The following is an 18,468-nucleotide window of genomic DNA, read 5'->3' as shown; positions in this document are numbered from 1 at the left end:
CCGCTGATGCATTAGGTCCCATGGTGTGGAGCTCCGATGGGTCACAGCTGTCTGGCTCTGTGAAGGGTGTGGATCCGTTGCAAAGTGTGTCTGAATTTGTCTGTGAGATTGCAGTCAGTGCTGTCACTGTCCAAGCAGGTTTTCCTGCTCAATGGAAACCTTGGCCGGCTTTTCCTGGAGGAGGATATCCATTGCATGTGTGACCCGTCCTAGCACTTGATATGATCCGGTGTACAGTGGCTGTAAAGAATGAGGTACCAGGCCTGTGTGGAGCAAGATGTGAGAACAAGTATCGAGGGACTTGTGTATGAACACTTGGTGCATGCCGTGCTGAGACATTGGGGCTACATGTAACATCTCTGCCTGTTGTCTGCATTTATCGAAAGAGGTGGGGTAGTTGTGTCTCATCTGGCAGAGGAACCGGTGCAAGGAATTCTGCTGGAACATGTAGTGGTTTTCATATACCAGCTCTGCCAAGGAACAACTGATGTCTGTTTTTAATGCAGTCCATAATCCCAGCAAAACTAATGGCAACGCTTGAGTCCATGAGTCCTCGTGGCACATCAGGGCAGCCTTTAAAGTTCGGTGGCACCTTTCCACCAAACCATTGCTGGCTGGGTGGTAGCTAGCTGTCTGGTTTCATTGGAAGCTGCAGAGCTTTGACAGTTGTTGGAACAGTGTCAACTCGAATTGGTGTCCTTGGTCGGTGGTAACGAAGAATGGACACCCAAAATGAGGTACCCAAGTTTCCAAGAATGCCCACGTAGTAGTCTTTGCAGAAATTTCCTCGACTGGTGTAGCCTCTTCCCACCGTGTGCAACAATCCAATGCTGTAAACAAATACCTGTAATCTTCCAAAGGAGGGAGAGGTCCGATCAAGTCCATGTGTACATGCCCAAAACATGCTGTTGGAGTTGGGATTTGTCCTACTGGGGTGTCGACATGGCGTCCCACTTTGCTACATTGACACTGATAGCAGCTGTGGGCCCACTCCCATGTATCTTCCTTGATTGGAGGCCACACAAAACGGTCCATCACTAACTTCACTGAGGCATTGGTTCCTGCGTGTGCCAGGTTGTGAATACCTTTCATCGGAACTGGGGAGTGATGTAGGGGTGTGGTCTAACCATAGAGGTGTCACACCATACCTTAAATGTGCTGTAGGGGGCGTCCACAAGTTGTAAGCATAAGCCAGTGGATGAGTCCAGCAACAATGACTGCAGCTGTGTGTCTGAAGCCTGAGACCTTGCCAATTCAGAATAATCCAAATGTGCTGTAGGCGGCGTCCACAAGTTGTAAGTGTAGGCCAGTGGATGAGTCCAGCAACAAGGACTGCAGCTGTGTGTCTGAAGCCTGAGCCCTTGCCAATTCAGAATAATCCAACATTGGACTTAACCTGTTAATGTGCGAGAAACAGTCTGCCTCATTGTTGTCAGGTCCCATGGATGTGATGCACATCTGTCGAAAACTGGCATATAAACTCGATATGGCAGGCCTGGCGGGGGGAACATGAATCGCTGATTTTGAAGAAAGCTGCCATGAGAGGTTTATGGTCAGTGCATATGGTGAATGGCCTGCCCTCAATGAAAGGGTGGGAGGGCCTGACACTTTCATACATTGTGAGGAATTCCCTGTCGTATGAACTCCAATGAGTTTGACCCATCTGTTGCTTTTGTGAGAAATAACTTAGTGGCTGCCAATGACCCTTCACTCTCTGGTGAAGAGTTGCACGTATTGCAACTTGGCCTGCATCCACTACTAGGGCTAGCTGAGCTCCTGCTGCGGTATGCGCAAGCCCCACTGCGTCGCGCATGCTGTTTAGCTATGCCTTGAAAGCAGAGTCCATCTCTGGTGTCCATGGGAGTGGGCGCTTGCCAATTTTGTTGTGTCCAGTCCAGGCATTGTTCAGTGACATCTGGATAGCTGCTCTCCCGGGGAGGTGGTGACGATAGAAATTTATCATTCCTAGGAATCGTTAGAGACCGCGGTAGTTTTTAGGCTGTGGTACGGTATGCAACAACTCCAGCTTCTCTGGCAGTGGGAAAATGCCCTGAGCTGACACTTTATAACCCAGGAAGGTCACCACGGGTTCCCCAAACATGCACTTGTTCTTGTTCATTGTTATTCCAAGAGCAATGAGCCTGCTTCGCACCCCATTTATTTGTTTCTGATGGTCGGAAATGTTCTCAGAAAACACCAGAATATCGTCTAGATAAGCAAACCAATATGGTAGCCCTTTTAGCATGCTGTCCAGAAACCACTGCCATGTTTGGGCAGCATTTTTCATCCCAAATGGCATCACCAAAAATTCAAACAGCCCGAATGGGGTTGTTACTGCAGTCTTTGGTATGTCCTGCTCTGCCATTGGGATCTGATTATGAGCCTTACAGCGTTCTAAAACACTGAATATGGTCGCCCCAGCCAGTGAATGGGTGAAATCCTGTATATTTGGCACAGGGTATCTGTCCGGACCAGTTCGGGCATTCAAAGCTCGATATTCGCCACACGAGCACTATGACCCATTCCTTTTACAGGCAAGGTGCAGAGGAGAGGACCATGGACTGTCAGATAGCCGTATAGTTACTTATTGTAGCATCTCATTGCAAACAGTCTTGGCTTCCCGCAAGTGATCAGGTGAGGAAACTGGTGGGCCTGGAGTTGTAAGCATGTGGTGCACCATCTCATGCTTTGCCCTGTTCTTTCTTGTTCTGTGTTGTGGCTTTGGTGTTGCCTTTGCGGTTGAAACAACAGGAGCCTGTTGTTCTGCCATCAACTGTTTTGATCTGATTTGGGCCATTTGCAGGTCAGACTCCTTCATTGCTATGGTGTCCTCCCAGGTGAATGCAGTGAGGTTGTCTATCCTTGGGCATGCATGAGAGGTCAGACATCCTTGTATTCCCGGGATAACCCATCCAGTGGCAGAATGTACGAGGTGTGACTCGTGTAAATCCATGGACAATACATGTTTATCCAGGAAATCAGCACCTAGTATAGGTTGGTCAATATCAGCCACAATGAAGGTCCAGTTGCATTTTTCTGGTGGCCAACGTCCACTGCCAGTGTTTTCTGTCCATATGTGTGGATGACTGAATCGTTGACTGCTTTCAAAGTGTCTCTTCAACATACTTGCCTGAAGGAAAGAAATTTACAGGCAGAGTGCTGACATCTGAGCCGGTGTCAACCAAAAACATCCATCCCGTAGAGTGATCAGGAACAAACAGTCTTTGTGAAGCTGCATACCTGACAGCTGTGGGAGAAGTCGATCCGCATAAGATAGGCTCGCACTGAAAAGGGGGTGTCCTCCTCCCATGTGTCTGTTTGTTTAGGGGCAGTTACTTGTTGTTATGGTTGGCTGTGCCTAAAGCAGGTCGTGGGACGCGTTTGGTTGCGAGCACGGCGCCATACACTTTGTAGTTTGCGTGCCGAAATGCTGGTAGAACCATCAATAACTGGTGCCGTTGTTTATGACACGGCAGTTGCATCGGCTGGTGAATGTGTGTGTGTGACAGTCGCCACAATGTAATGTCACTCTAACCACTGCAGCTGGGTGGTCAGTTGATTGATGGCAGCATGGAGAGATCAGAAATTTTTGGTCGTACCTGGTGCTTCTCGTGCGGTCGTTGTGGCACAAGCTGGAGGCGCCGCATTAATCGGCTCTGGCAGCACTCAGTAGGAGTCATTAGCCGAGGTGGTTGCAGTGGCAGCCATGGTGGCCTGCAAGTTGAGCAGGGAGTTCACTCTATCAGCCACTTGCAGCAACTCACCTAGTGGCCGGTCCTCGTCCGCAATTAAAGTTGAGCGCACCTGCGAAGGTAACTGCTGTTGCCAGATGTGCACAAGTAATGTGTCTGAGAACACGGAAGGGTCCACCATAGCACGTAAATGCTGATAGAAGTCTGAAGGCGACCTGTCAACACGTTTCTCGTGGTACAGGAGCTGTGTTATCCGCTGATCCACAGGTTTTGTGCAATGCGAAATTAACACCGTCTTGAGGGTGGCATAAGCTTGTTCTGGTGGGGGTTGCATAATTATATATGATACCACTGGTGAAGCACATTGGTCCAGGCTGCATATCACTAGCATAAACTGTTCAAAATCATCAACTATTTGATGCTGCACGAGAATATTCTCCATAGTAGCAAACCAAATTTTCGGACATTCAGGAACGAAAGGCGGGGGCTGAATTTGTAATCGCGATGCGTGTGGGCCGCAAGAGCTGGCAAACGAAAAGTTTGAAACTCTTGGGAGCTGCACCAACCTGAGTGATGAAAACATGACCAAATTTGGTTCGATATCAGCGTGTCCTGTGGGCTGGTTGTGTGAGGCAGTATCCTGAGGTGGCGGTGTGGGAACCGCCGGTACACGCGGTGCGGTTGGAAACATAACGTCATGGACGAACTCGGTATAAAATGTAAGAATCTGTGGCACTGTGAACTGAGGGGTTTGGTGCATCATGTCAAGCTCGTTCTCAATATCCTGGATGACACCATCGATGTTGCGGAAGGGGTTCTGTGCAGGCAACATGTCGATATGAGAAGGCATGGAAAATGTATAAAGAAACTTGTCTACTGCCACACCACTGTAGTTACAGGGTCACCACTTATGTAGGGGTAACTACACTACATAAAAGAAAATGCTTACATGGATTTTATACTGGTAATAATCACTTTTACTATACCACATGAACACAAAGCAAATATACGTTAACGTGGGGAACGAAACACGGTCGTTTTCCCAAAGAACCTCATTCGCAAAGATGAGTGTTTCAGTGTCCTGTCAACTATTGACTTATCACTCCCATGGTAGCCTCAACAAACTGTTGTGTTCCATTATCACTACAGACAATGATGTGGAGGAACTGTCAACAGAATCGGGCCAGCCTGAGGAACAACACTGATGAGAGTTAGCCATTCTGTGCCAATTTTCAGATGCTTTCAGATCTGGAGCAGATGAAACACACAAACAGTCCACGACAAAACATCATATCAACACTTAGGATCATCCACCAATTGGATAGCACTTGTATAGAATGTCACTAGCTGAACAAGTGGTAACCCAGTAGTAAATGCAGATGTTGAAACATAACATCAATGAACCTTTATTAAGTCCTTGGTCCTCTCCCTGGTCTCTGTAAAAAGTAATAATGGCTGAACAAAATCATGATGAAAGATATCCACCCACTGCCATGCATTGATGATACCCTAGACTGCTTGAAAGGGGCAAAGCATTTCTCAACTTTCAGCATGCAGGCAGGCTACAAACAATTCAAGATAAACAAGGCTGACCAGAAAAAGACTGCTGACAGCCTGTAGGTGTTCAAAGTTATATGGTTGGGCTACGTAACCCGCTAGCCATTTTTTAACACCTTAGATGTACTATCTTGCTATCCGGATGACATTGTCATTTTTTCAAAGACATTTCAAGACTATTCAAGCTGCATAATAACAACGTTGAAGTCTTTTCAGACTGCACACCTCCGCCTGAATCTGAAAATGTGACTCTCCATCAGCGAAGAAACAAATATCTTGGGGGAATTTATTCTGTCCTGATCCAGAGAGAATATGAGCAGTCACAGATTATCCAACTCCTTGGAATGTGCTCATACAATCCATAAAGGACTTCCATATCAAGGTATATTCCTTGCAGGAGCTGCTGCAGGGAGACACCAAATTTTCCTGGAATGAGGAGCAAGACAGATCTTTCCTTGTCCTCTGAAAGGTGCTCAAAAGGTGATAGCTTATGCTCCAAGCCCGACAACGAATGCCTCACAGTTGGCTGTGCCATCAACAAATTTCAGCCTTATTTATCTAGCTAACCATTCACCATTGATGGACCACCATTCTATATGCTGGCTGACTAGCCTAAAGGGCCCATCAGACTGACTGAGGAGATGGGCACTGTTGCTTCAGGAGTATGTCACAGTGGTAAGGAAAAATGGACTCAAACACAAGAATGCCAACTGCTTTCATAGAATACATCAGCATGGATGAAGTCTCAGTCATCGATGCATTAAATGACATTGTTGCTGAACATAGCAAAGATCCAGAACTGATCAAAAAAATAGCAGCCTTGAAGAAAGAGGAACAAGAGAATCTTCCAATTAATAAAAGGAACATTGTATAAGAGGAACTATTATTTTATGGGGCAGAAATGGTTTTCATCATCCCTGCTCATCTATAACCAGCTATCCTGAAGTATGTCCATGACACTCCAACATCTGATCAGCTGCTGGAATTCCAGAAGGCTTTAGACAGAATCAGACACAAGTATCACTGGCCAGTTCTTTCCAATCCATTAGACACTGTAACGAACAGCCTTCCCCAAAACTCTAATGAAATGTCCGATACCACCTTTTTTTAATATGCATCCGGATAATTATTTGACAATTTAGTGCTTCCTAGGGACTTGTATGTGTGTCTTTACGTATATCACTCTGTCCAATTTGCTAAAACACTTGATGTTCATTGTGAAAGCAAACAGAATGTCCTGGAAAAACGTATATCATGATTGTCAGGGGATTGTTGTCATTAACAAAATTATGTACAGGTGACAAATCAAAAACCTAGTTGAGAAGTTGAAGTAACAGATATTTATTAACAAATGTAAAAAGGTCATGGAAATATTGGCATAAGTGGCTGGCGTCTCTAATTACAATAATTAGAATTGAATAACAAGTAAACACAAAAAACATCTTTATCTTGAGAAACAGCTTAAAAGTTATTACCAAGCAATGTATTTTCATTTGTTATGTATTTTTATGTCCTCTGTAATTAATATCCTTTGTAATTAAATTTCTAATTAACTCTCAAATTGTTTACATCACACAACATTCTGATTTTCAGAATTTGAGACGTTATTGGTAACTTTCTTGTAGGCAGTTGGATAAAGCACAAGATTTGTATTGTCACTGAATGTTAGTAACCAAACCCAAACTGTAATTAATTACGTAACTAAAATAATATAAGAGACACTATTGCAATTAAAATTCAGATTAACTTTTATATTTAAAACTAGTGATGATACTATAAAAATTATGCACTACGTCTTCAGGCCACAAGTGGCCCATCGGGACCATCCGACCGCTGTGTCATCCTCAGTTGAGGATGCGGGTAGGAGGGGCGTGTGCTCAGCACACCGCTCTCCCGGTAGTTAGGATGGTTTTCTTTGACCAGAGCCTGGAGCATAACCCTGGACAACAAGCCTTAGCAAGGAGATGCTTAAATGTAAGTTGGCTTGTGAAGGGTGTTGTTTAAATCACTGTAGTGGCTATCGGCCATCCTGGACAGCAACTGCCATGTCCCTGGTCCACCACTGTACTGGTTGACGATGAGGGAAACCTGTGGATAGGGGGGCAGCAGTGGCAGCAGCATGAAGAATAGTGGCAGAGATGCCCTGCACAACTGCATCAATGCAATTATGATCAGGGGATGACCAACATAGGCAAGCCACAAGAGCAGGGGAGGAGAATGTGAGATCGATAGCAGTAAAGGAGCCATGACTGTCACTGATGTGAGTAGGGTAACTGTCATTGAGAAGACACAAACCAAAGTCTGTAGTAAGTTGGTCAAGTGGAAAACCCCGACCCGTTGAAGTGGCACTCCCCCACAGGGGGTGGGGTGCATTAAAGTCCCCAAGGAGGAGATGTGGGGGCAGGAGTTGCTGTATTCAAGATAGACAGTTCAACATAAGGAAGTGGCCTGCCTGGAGGGAGGTAGGCTCTGCAAACGGTGATTGCCAGAGTCGTCTGCACTCTAACCACTATCGCTTCCCAGTCGGTATGAAGGGGGATCCAGTCACTAACGAAATCGGTGCGAACCAAAATGCAGACCCATCAAGACGCTACCCTGGGGCCAGCACAGTTCCAACAGAACGCCCAACAACAGGAAACATTAGAGTGTGGCCACCACGAAAGTGAGTTTCTTGAAAAGCAAGAGAGAATGAAGTGTAGGAGGAAGCAACACATTGTATTTTCAGGAGGTGGCAATAACATCCGTTGCAGTTCCACGGGATTATTGTATGGTGAGAATCCAGGTGAGACATAAAGAAGCCGAGAGGAGGTCACGTCACTTGGTCAGTGGTTGTCACCAACAAGGATGTGGTGACATCCATAAAAACTGGGTCTGATTCAGGATGAGGTGGAGGGAGCGAAGCCCTCTGAGAAAAGAGGGAAGCCTCGTCCTTTGACTTGTGCTGCTTCTTCTTCTTCTGCCTTGGAGGGAGAGAGGTGGTGTTATCAGGAAGGGAATAGGTGGCAGTGATGTCAGGATTGGACAGAGGGCGAGTGGATTTGGGGCCCTCAGAGCGCGGGTCTCTCCTCCGACCCGAGGGTGCAAGCTTCCTGTCCTGAGAATGCCGGGAATGGGTGTTCTGAGATGGAGCCCCATCCCTAGCAGGAGCCAGAGAAGAGGATGTTTTTCCTGGTGAGGAGGAGGAGGAGCAGTTCCTGGAGAGGAAGGGACAGGAGCTGCTGAGGGTGAGGAAAGGGAAGGGCAGCAATATGGGGCTAAGGCGGAGGCATAACTGAGGCAAATGTAGAGGAGAGATTTACAGGGTGAAGTCTGTCAAATTTCTTCTGTGCCTCAAAGCCGCTGAGATGATCAAGGGTCTTTATTTCCTGAATACTTTTTTTCCTTAATGTACACTGGACACTGGCAACCAGAGCAGTTTACACAGTTTGATGTTGGGCTGCAAGGGCTCCCCACATGAAGAGAGCAGCTTCAATTCACCACAGATGGGAGTGGTATTGCATCACGAGGACATGTGACCTAACTTGCGGCAATGGAAGCAACACATGGGAGGTGGAATGTATGGTTTCACATTGCATCTGCACACCATTACCTTGACCTTCTCGGGCAGCGTATCCCCCTCAAATACCATGATGAAAGCACCAGTGTCTACACGATGGTCCGTAGGGCCTTCTGGACAAGCCAGACAAAATGAATGCCATGTCATTCCAGATTAGCCGTAAGTTCATTGTCGAACTCGATGAGAAGGTCCCTATGGAAAATAACATCCTGCTTCATACTGAGTGACTTATGAGGAGCAATAGCCATGGGGTTGTCTCCTAAACAGTCACAGACAAAGGGAGGCTAACTGACTGGCAGAAATTGTCTTTATAAGGAGGGACCCAGATCTCATCTCGCTTAATGACTCAACTTCACTGAACTTGTCCTCAGTATGTTCCAAAAAGGGTGGCAAAAGTCTCCCTGTCAGTCCTGGTACACACCAGGACCCGTTGAAAGGGTTTCATCCCAGGACGGCATGTCTGGCTCTCCTCCCAGGGTGTATCCAAGGAAGGTAAGGCTGAAAAGGCAGAAACAGGAACTGAGACAGAACTACGTTGAGGAAGAGACGCAGCCGCAGTAGAGTGGCCAGAGAGTTTAACATATTTCATGTGCCAAACAGCCACCCTGGTATGTCTTGTGGGCTCCACACAGCCACAGCAATGGCCACCTGGCAGGAGTTCCAGCACTGTGAATAGATGGGCAATGACTTCTAGGCTTGCACAAGGTATTCACAGCACAGGTACCAGCTGTGTGATCCTTGTGGTATCAGGGGTACACAACAGCCCCATCACATGGACCAGCTACCAAGCTGGTGACCTAGCAAGGAGGCAAAAGGGCTTTGGCAGGGAGGGAGGGGAAGAGGGAAAAGGGAGAGGGAGAGGAGGAGGAGTGGGAGAGGAATCCAAGCCAAAGAGGCTAGGGAGGCAGTTCTTCCCCATCTGGCTGGCACTACAGATTTCAGATTTGGAGTTGGAGGTCAAACCCCTGAGGGGGCCAAAAAATAAAAGCCAAAAAGGAGGAGGAAAAGCAGCCAACTAAAACTGCAAGATGAAGCAAAGTCATGAGGATATCCAGGCCAACATAAAGAAGAACACCAAGCGAAGGAAAGGACGTGGCAAAGGGAAAGGAACTAGGGCAGGGGAGGAGAAGAAAGGGGAAGGGAAATCAGGCAGGAAAAAGAATAAAGGCTGCAGTACCTCACTGTGCACACCACACACCTACCCAGAAAAGAGCTGTTGGCCCCCTGAAGGGACAAATTTTGAGATTTCAAGGATAAGTAAAGACATAAGTTGACAAAAAAATGTAAGGACTTTCGTATTTCTTAACAAGTGAGCAAAAATCTTAAGTACTAACATCAACATCTTTTGCAATGAACTGTTTTTAGATGGACAAAGCAAGCTAAATGGTTTATATATGTTTCATTAAGACCACTGATGTTATTTTATTTCAATAAAACGAAACACATTTGGCAATAAAAATACATAATCATTGGAGTCACAAGACAGATTTAAAATATCTTCACTGATTTCAGAAATAACCCCACAAAAAAGAAGGCCTCTTGAAAGAAGTGTATAATGCAGAGAAGAGTTGTATAAACCAATACTATATGTGACTGTCAGTAAAATGTTGGTTCTATTATGTTTGTCATTGTCAGTTATTGCCCACTGTGTTATGTCTATAATTTTACAGGTATTGTGTGGTTTTTCTTTCACGAAATATGTGAGAACATAGCTTACAAGCTGCCACTGACTGCCACAATTTTCTTCCTCTTATCATCCATACTTTCTAATATATAAACTACTTTTAAAATGCCAAAATGTATTAGAATAAATAAAAGTCTATAATATGGTGCACTGTGCAATGTTCTTGTTGTGAGGCAGTTGCGATACCTGAAATCCATTGCCAGTGGCCTCTGGCCTGCCAAGGAGTACTGCAGTCCTCAATCCATGGATAAAACATGAAAATCGGCCACATTATGCCACACACAAACAGACCTGGCCTGCAAGCAGATTGGTGAGACTAGATCCGATGGGGAGGGCCTGCACATTAGTAAGAAATGATTGGCAGGTCCAGTCCATTACAAATACCCACAGAGATGGCCTGTGGTTTTGGTCCATATGGAAGTCCATTGGTGAGGCCAGCTATTTACATGTCACAGACACCATGTTGATGAAATGAGACTGCGGTGATCCATCCATGCAACAGATAATTTGCATGAATCCCCTGAAAATCAATACTAATGAGGTTAGGTAGCAACTCACTGTAAAGATTATCACTGAGTTGCAGACAGGCACATAGAAAAGACAGTCACACTCTCACAACTAAATTTTTGGGCCATAGCCTTTGTCAGAAAACGAGAGCACTCACACATTCACACAATCACTCAGGCACAACTCTTGCACACATGACCATTGCCTCCAGCCACTGCATCAACAAGCTCTGAGAATCACATGCAAACAAACCACTCCTGTAGCCGCCCTGCCTCTCATGAGCAGCAGCTACACTAGCAGCACATAGTGGTGGCAGCACTGACTGCAAGCTGAGGGGACAGGTGGGAAGGGGAGAAGCAGTAAGAATGAGAGAGTCAGGAAGTGGTGCACATAGTCAGCTGTGCCCAGCCAGTAATAACACATGAAATCTCAGTAAACAAACAATTTCATGCTACTGAGACAATGACAAGATTTTTTCAGTGTTTTTTCAAATTTCCCTGATTTCCAGAACCTGTGGCAACCCAGACTATAATGACTACAGTTTATGGCCTGATAACTGGTAAGCTAAATGATAAAATATATTCTTTGCACTGGCCCATAAATAGTGAGATTCACATCCTTGCAAAATGATCATCTGCACCACAATGTCCGCTCTGTATCAATCACTGATGCAACCTCAATTATATTGCAGTGTGATCTGCTGCCACTACAGCATCAAGTTAGCATCTGCTAAATTAGATAAAATACATTATTCTTGCATTAGAAACAGTATTTGAGCAATGGCTTCAACGCCAACCAATGGTTTATACTTAGAAGCATCAGTGATATCAGTGATGCATCTTCATATTCATGATAGCTTTGGTGGATAACTCTATGTTGCAGAGAATCCAAAATGCTGAGCCTCTGCCCCCTCCCTCCCTAAAATGTTCAGAAATTAATTGTGCTACTGGAGATGCTTACAAAAAACTGTCATTTTTCTCTATAAATAAAAAGTGAGCAGCTGAATTGTTACAGCAAGTTGATAGGAATATTTCCTTACCACCCACTTCAAAAGCCCAGCTCCAAGCCGAATGTTCACTGTGGCTGACTGCCAGGCGAGGCCCCGGGCTCAATTCCCAGTCCTGCCAGGGATTTTTCCTTGGTGGGGAACTAGAATAAGACGCACTCTGCCTCATGATGGGAGTTGAGAACCTACTTGACTGGTTGCAGCTCCGGGTCACAAAAACTGAAAATGGCCAGGAGAGTGGTGTGCTAACCCCATGCTCCTCTGTATCGAATCCAATGACACAATTGAGAGTATGACACAGCATTTGGTCAGTACCAATGGGCCTACCAATGTTGGAGGATGGAGTTTACATTTACACAATTCAAAGGAGAAATTAGCACTTTAAAATTACTTATTTTCAGCTAATCACTTCGTGCAACATCCACCTGATACTGAAAAGTGAAATGTCAAACATTAACAATGTATTCAGGACAACAGTGTATATTAAGCAGTAGAATGTGATTAAGAAGATTGAGCAATCATATGTGGGTAGTACAAACAGTTGTCTTGATCTAGCATACCTGTCAGGCTCTCTCACCCAGAACACATTAATGTTTACTGCAGAGCCTCAAACTTCAGACCTTTGCCTTTTGCAGCAAGTGCTCTACCAACTGAGCTTCCCAAGCACTACTCATGACCCATCCTCACAGATTTACTTCTGCCAGTACCTAAACTTCACAGACGTTCCACTGTGAAACTTGCAGGACTAACACACCTGAATGAAAGGATATTGCAGAGACATGACTCAGCTACAAGTGGGTGATATTTCCAGAATGAAATTTTCACTCTCCAGTGGAGTGTGCACTGATATGAAACTTCCTGCCAGATTAAGGCTGTGCGCTGGACTGAGGCGTGAGCTCGAGACCTTTGCTTTTCATGGTCAAGCGCTCTACCAACTGAACTACCCAAGCAAGTTATTGGCAGAAGAAAAGCTGTGAAGACAGTTTCTGAGCCAACGAAAGGCAAAGGTCCTCCAATGCAGATTGACAATTTCATTCTGATGTTAAATTGGTCCCAAAACTCATCCAGCACCTGTCTCTCACTTTCTCACAACTCAAATATTTTGTCAACGTAGTGGAAGAAGTGTTTGAGTTTCTGGCAGGTTGTGCTTTAAAGCACCTCATCCTCAAAGTATTCCATGTAGAGATTTGTAATACTGGGGACCAGTGAGGATTCCATGGCCAATTCATCTATTTCTTCAAAAACCTCCCCACTGCATATGAAGTAAGTGGTGTTCAGTACGTGCTCAAAAAGTCTACATTTTTGTGGCTCAAAGTGATGAGCCAAGAGCATAGAGGAGTCTTGAAGAACTACTTCCTCAAGAGCAACAAAACTCTGAAGCTCATAAGCAAGTAATCCATGTGTAGTTACATATCCATAAGAACTTTCACAAACTCGGCCAACTGAATGGCAGTGAATGGTGAATGCAGTGTCTCACAAGGGGTGTAAAGGCATAGATAGATGCTTGGTTAGTCCGTAACTGTGTGAATTAATGGTGTCAAGTATTGGACTTTACAGAGTATTGTAGTTTCCAAATATAAATGTGTTTATTCCAATGGATAACACTGGGGAACAAAAAAAAATTTTTTTTCTGCGGAGTAAGTTTACAGAGTCTACTTAGATACATATTATGATGAAGTACTTAGCCTATAAATTATTTCGTTTGAATAGACTCTGGTACTCATGATAAAACATTCTATGAAAAAAAGCATATTTATTACGGGCCCCACACAATGCTTGTAAAACTTGTGTGGAGTCACTTCGATATTGGAGTCATGGAGGATGAAAAGGGCTCCTGTTTGGAGTACCGATGATGTGGACAGAGCCAAGAAACCACCTTGATTATTGCTGCTTTTGTGCTGTGAATGTAAAACGTATGAATTGATACAAAAAGAGCTCTTGGGTTTACCCAAACCTACAATCCGCTAAGCCACCAACTCTTCATAGTGAAGATTTGCCAATATCAGTATTTACTTCCTTATCAGATGATTACTGTGATGTTGCCACAATATTAGACAGTCAGAGTAAGCAATAGTGAAAGTATTTGAAGAACACAGTCCTACACTGCAAGGCTTTTCTCAAGGCGAGCTAAATGATTTATTCAAGATTTATATTTATCTAAGAAATCAGCTGAGCTTCTTGAGTCAAGACTAAAAGAAAAACATTACCTTCAGCATTGTGTATGAATAACATCTATCAAACTAGTGAGCACGGCATTCTTTCATATTTTAACAAGACGAATGATGTCGTATATTGTAATGATATTTCTGGGCTTTTAAATTTAATGGGTCTTCCATTCTACCAACCAAAAGACTGGAGAATTTTCATAGATAGCTTAGCTTTAATCCAAATAGCTCATTCAACTACTCTTAAGGAAGACTATAAGAATATTAAACTTGTTTTAAAGACAATTTCATTTCATCAACGTCAGTGGTCAGTTTGCGTAGCTTTAAAAATGGTGAATTTTTTATTGTGTCAACAAAGTGGATAAACTAAATATCCCTCTTTTCTTTGTCTGTGGGACATTTGTACGAAAAATGAACATTAGAGCAGGAAGACTGGCCACCGAGAATGAACCTGAGTATAGGAAAAGATAACATCATTGATGAATCGTTCGTCAGTCTGGAAAAAATCATTCTTCCACCACTATATATTAAACTTGGGCTTATAAAACAATTTGTTAAAACTTTAGATAGGAGTGGGCAATATATTCAAATATATTTGACAATCATTTCATGGTATCAATACCCAAAAGTTAAAAGCAGGAGTTTTTGATCGGCCACAAATCCATACCCCAAACAACGATGATTTCAGAAACCACATGACTGAAGTTGAATTGGAAGCATGGATAAGCTTTATATCAGTTGTTAAAAATTTTTTGGGGAATCACAAATATGAAGAATACTCCAAAATAGTAGACATAATGCTCCAGAATTTCCAAAAACTAGAAGTTAATATGAATGTCAAACTGCATTTTTTGCACAGTCATTTAAGTAAATTTTCTGACAGCTTGGGCAGTTACAGTGAAGACCAGAGGGAACGGCTCCACCAGGACATCAAGATCATGGAAGCAACATGTCAAGGCCATTGGGATCAGCATATGATTGCAGACTACTGCTGAAACTTGCAGAGAGACTGTCTGGACCAAAAACACTGAAGAAAATCCCATACAAAACATTTTTTTTTAGTTCTTATTGACTTTTTTTGTGATTAATTTTATTATTTATAGCACTTTGTTTGTTTGAAATCATCTAATAACTTTAAAATAAATGTTTTAAAAAATAGTCTCCTCTTTTTTATAATTTAATTTCCAGTATAAACGGATTGCCTTTATCTGAAAAGGTAGAGTCAATTCAATAAAAATATTATTAGTTTCATATTCAGTTGGCTGAAATTGATTAATAAATCCCCTGCTGCAGATTCATTGTTACTCTGTGTAATTTCTGTACCCTGCCTAGGACTATCAGGGGCCACTGGCCAACAATAAGAATAAACATTAAAACAAAAATTTTGGTTCCATTCAAATTATTTACATACGCATTACAATAGAAAACTTTTCATGTTGTGATATTTTTTGAAACCATTGAGGGCGGGCTGTTTCCATCCTCATTTCAATCAAATTGTTTACAAATGAATCACTGCCATTATCAAAATCATTCTCACTCTCGTTTTTCACTTAGACGTTCCTCTAAAAACTCTACAATCTCTTCCTCCAATAGGATTGTGTGTGAAGAACTAGCCATTTTGCACATACTCACTTGAATGTAATAATTACCACATTTCTCTCAACACAACTGCTACAGTTCAACACCATGTTAACACAAGCAAAAAAAAGTGGCATTTGTGTAAGCAGGACACTGAGCTCCTGGAATGAACTGTGTTGGAGACAACCTGCACCTCATCAGTGATGAAGAACCCAAACAGCAAGAGACATCCAGAACAAAAATTATGCAGCTCAGTAACTATCAAGAACAAATAGAGTAATCAGCTATATGACCATTTTGTATGCAGGATTGGTTGTGGTCTGACCAAGGAGGGGAATCAAACTGCCACCATACGCTCTCAATGTACAGGAGGGTGGGACCCAGAGAGGGCAGCCAAGAAGTAGAAGTAGAAGTTTACTGTCTCATTACACACAATTTCAAGCCAGTGACTTAAAAGTACAGGATACTCGTCAAAACACAAAAACTGGTTTACAATTTTCCTTTAATATCAGTAGTATAATATACAGTACTGAATAATTACTGAATTAAGCAGTTAATAATTTTTCTTCAAAAGTAACAAACTTGTAACATTATCGGTCCTAAGTATTTGCTCTCTCCTGCTCAAATTTTCAGGTTGTCATTTATGAATTCTTGTACTGCACTAGTTTCTCATTTAAAGATTTTTTCAGTGTTTCTAAATTTATAATGAGCAGTTCTCTTCCTTTCACTTTGTTATAAATTTTCATACCCATATAATGTGGTGTTTGAGCATAAACTTTTAAACGGTGGGTGGGCAGCATAAAATTCTTTTGATTTCTGGTGTCGTAATCATGTTGAAAATGATTTGCTACAAATAAATCAGGATTACTATGTACAAAGATAATCAGCTCATATATGCATAGTGAGGGAACATTTAGTATACTCAGATTTTTTTAAGAGTGGGCGACATGATTTTCTTCGCCCTACATTGTACATAGACATGTTTGGAGGATAATCAAAGAAATGGTAGCTCCTGTGTCCTCTTGGAATCAGACATATTGGGCTGCAATTGTAAGGTCAATAAATAACTTAGTTGTGGAATGATCATCCAGAGAAACAACTGTATGAAGTTCATGCACTGTCCCTTGACATGTGTTGGGAGTGGCATCCAGCTGCCCCCAACAGTTGACAATGGACAGTTTGGAGATGACCATCTTTCACCCAGAGATCAAACAGTTTGCACATGGGTGTGCCATAACGCACCCTCCTGCTTATGCTGACAGGGTGTTCAAGTTACTCAGAGGACACAGACATGTCCAAAACTGATGAATCATAATGCCACTGTCGAGAAAAAGACTTAAGAGTATTCCATCTCTGAAGGACTGGTTGGGTCATCGCTACTTGCGTTCAAGCCATGGAGCATTAATTTGTTGCCTGCGTATTCTCACAAGACTGTGTGATTTTCAATACATCGTCCAAGGAAGAGTTGTCCAGTATGAGGATGTACATTGATGATGTACTCTGTTCTTGTCTGACAGAATCAGAAAGTCTTACACAAAGCAGCTTCTGAAAGACAATCGTGCAGACTCACTCTAAACAATCAAATAAATCATTAAATGTAACATTTACAAAATAACATTTAAAAGTCTTCAGATGATTTTTGTTATTTCAATAATAAAAAAAAGGGCCACATATTGCCCTACAAGTTCTGATATTCAGAGTAGAGAAGTTTACTTAATTTCGTATACCATTTCAATGAGTTTTACAGTACAATAATTTAAATTACTTTTCAGTTAATTATAAACAAATAACTTTGAATAAAATATTCGTAAGGGTATTTTTGGATAGTTCTCAAGCAGAGCTATCATCTTAAATAATCATAATGAGTAAACAATGTAGCTTTACAGAAATAGGGAAGATGTAATAATGTGCTGTAACATGGCCGCAGAAGTTGGATTATTAACAAATGGATTATTCCTCTTAGTTGCTAATTTAAATCAGGTAACATATTAATGTGTAAATTTAGTCTGAGATAGTAAACTCAGGGCTAGTAGAAATCCTTGGGTAACAGAAGAAATATTGAATTTAATTGATGAAAGGAGAAAATATAAAAATGCAATAAGTGAAACAGGCAAAAAGGAATACAAACATCTCAAAAATGAGATCGACAGGAAGTGCAAAATGGCTAAGCAGGGATGGCTAGAGGACAAATGTAAGGATGTAGAGGCCTGTCTCACTAGGGGTAAGATAGATACCGCCTACAGGAAAATTAAAGAGACCTTTGGAGATAAGAGAACGACTTGTATGAATATCAAGAGCTCAGATGGAAACCCAGTTCTAAGCAAAGAAGGGAAAGCAGAAAGGTGGAAGGAGTATATAGAGGGTCTATACAAGGGCAATGTACTTGAGGACAATATTATGGAAATGGAAGAGGATGTAGATGAAGATGAAATGGGAGATATGATACTGCGTGAAGAGTTTGACAGAGCACTGAAAGACCTGAGTTGAAACAAGGCCCCCGGAGTAGACAATATTCCATTGGAACTACTGACGGCCATGGGAGAGCCAGTCCTGACAAAACTCTACCATCTGGTGAGCAAGATGTATGAAACAGGCGAAATACCCTCAGACTTCAAGAAGAATATAATAATTCCAATCCCAAAGAAAGCAGGTGTTGACAGATGTTAAAATTACCGAACTATCAGCTTAATAAGTCACAGCTGCAAAATACTAACACAAATTCT

This window comes from Schistocerca serialis, chromosome 6, assembly GCF_023864345.2.
Source record: "Schistocerca serialis cubense isolate TAMUIC-IGC-003099 chromosome 6, iqSchSeri2.2, whole genome shotgun sequence".
In the NCBI taxonomy this organism is placed as follows: Eukaryota; Metazoa; Arthropoda; class Insecta; order Orthoptera; family Acrididae; genus Schistocerca; species Schistocerca serialis.
Note: the sequence above shows the minus strand (reverse complement) of the source record.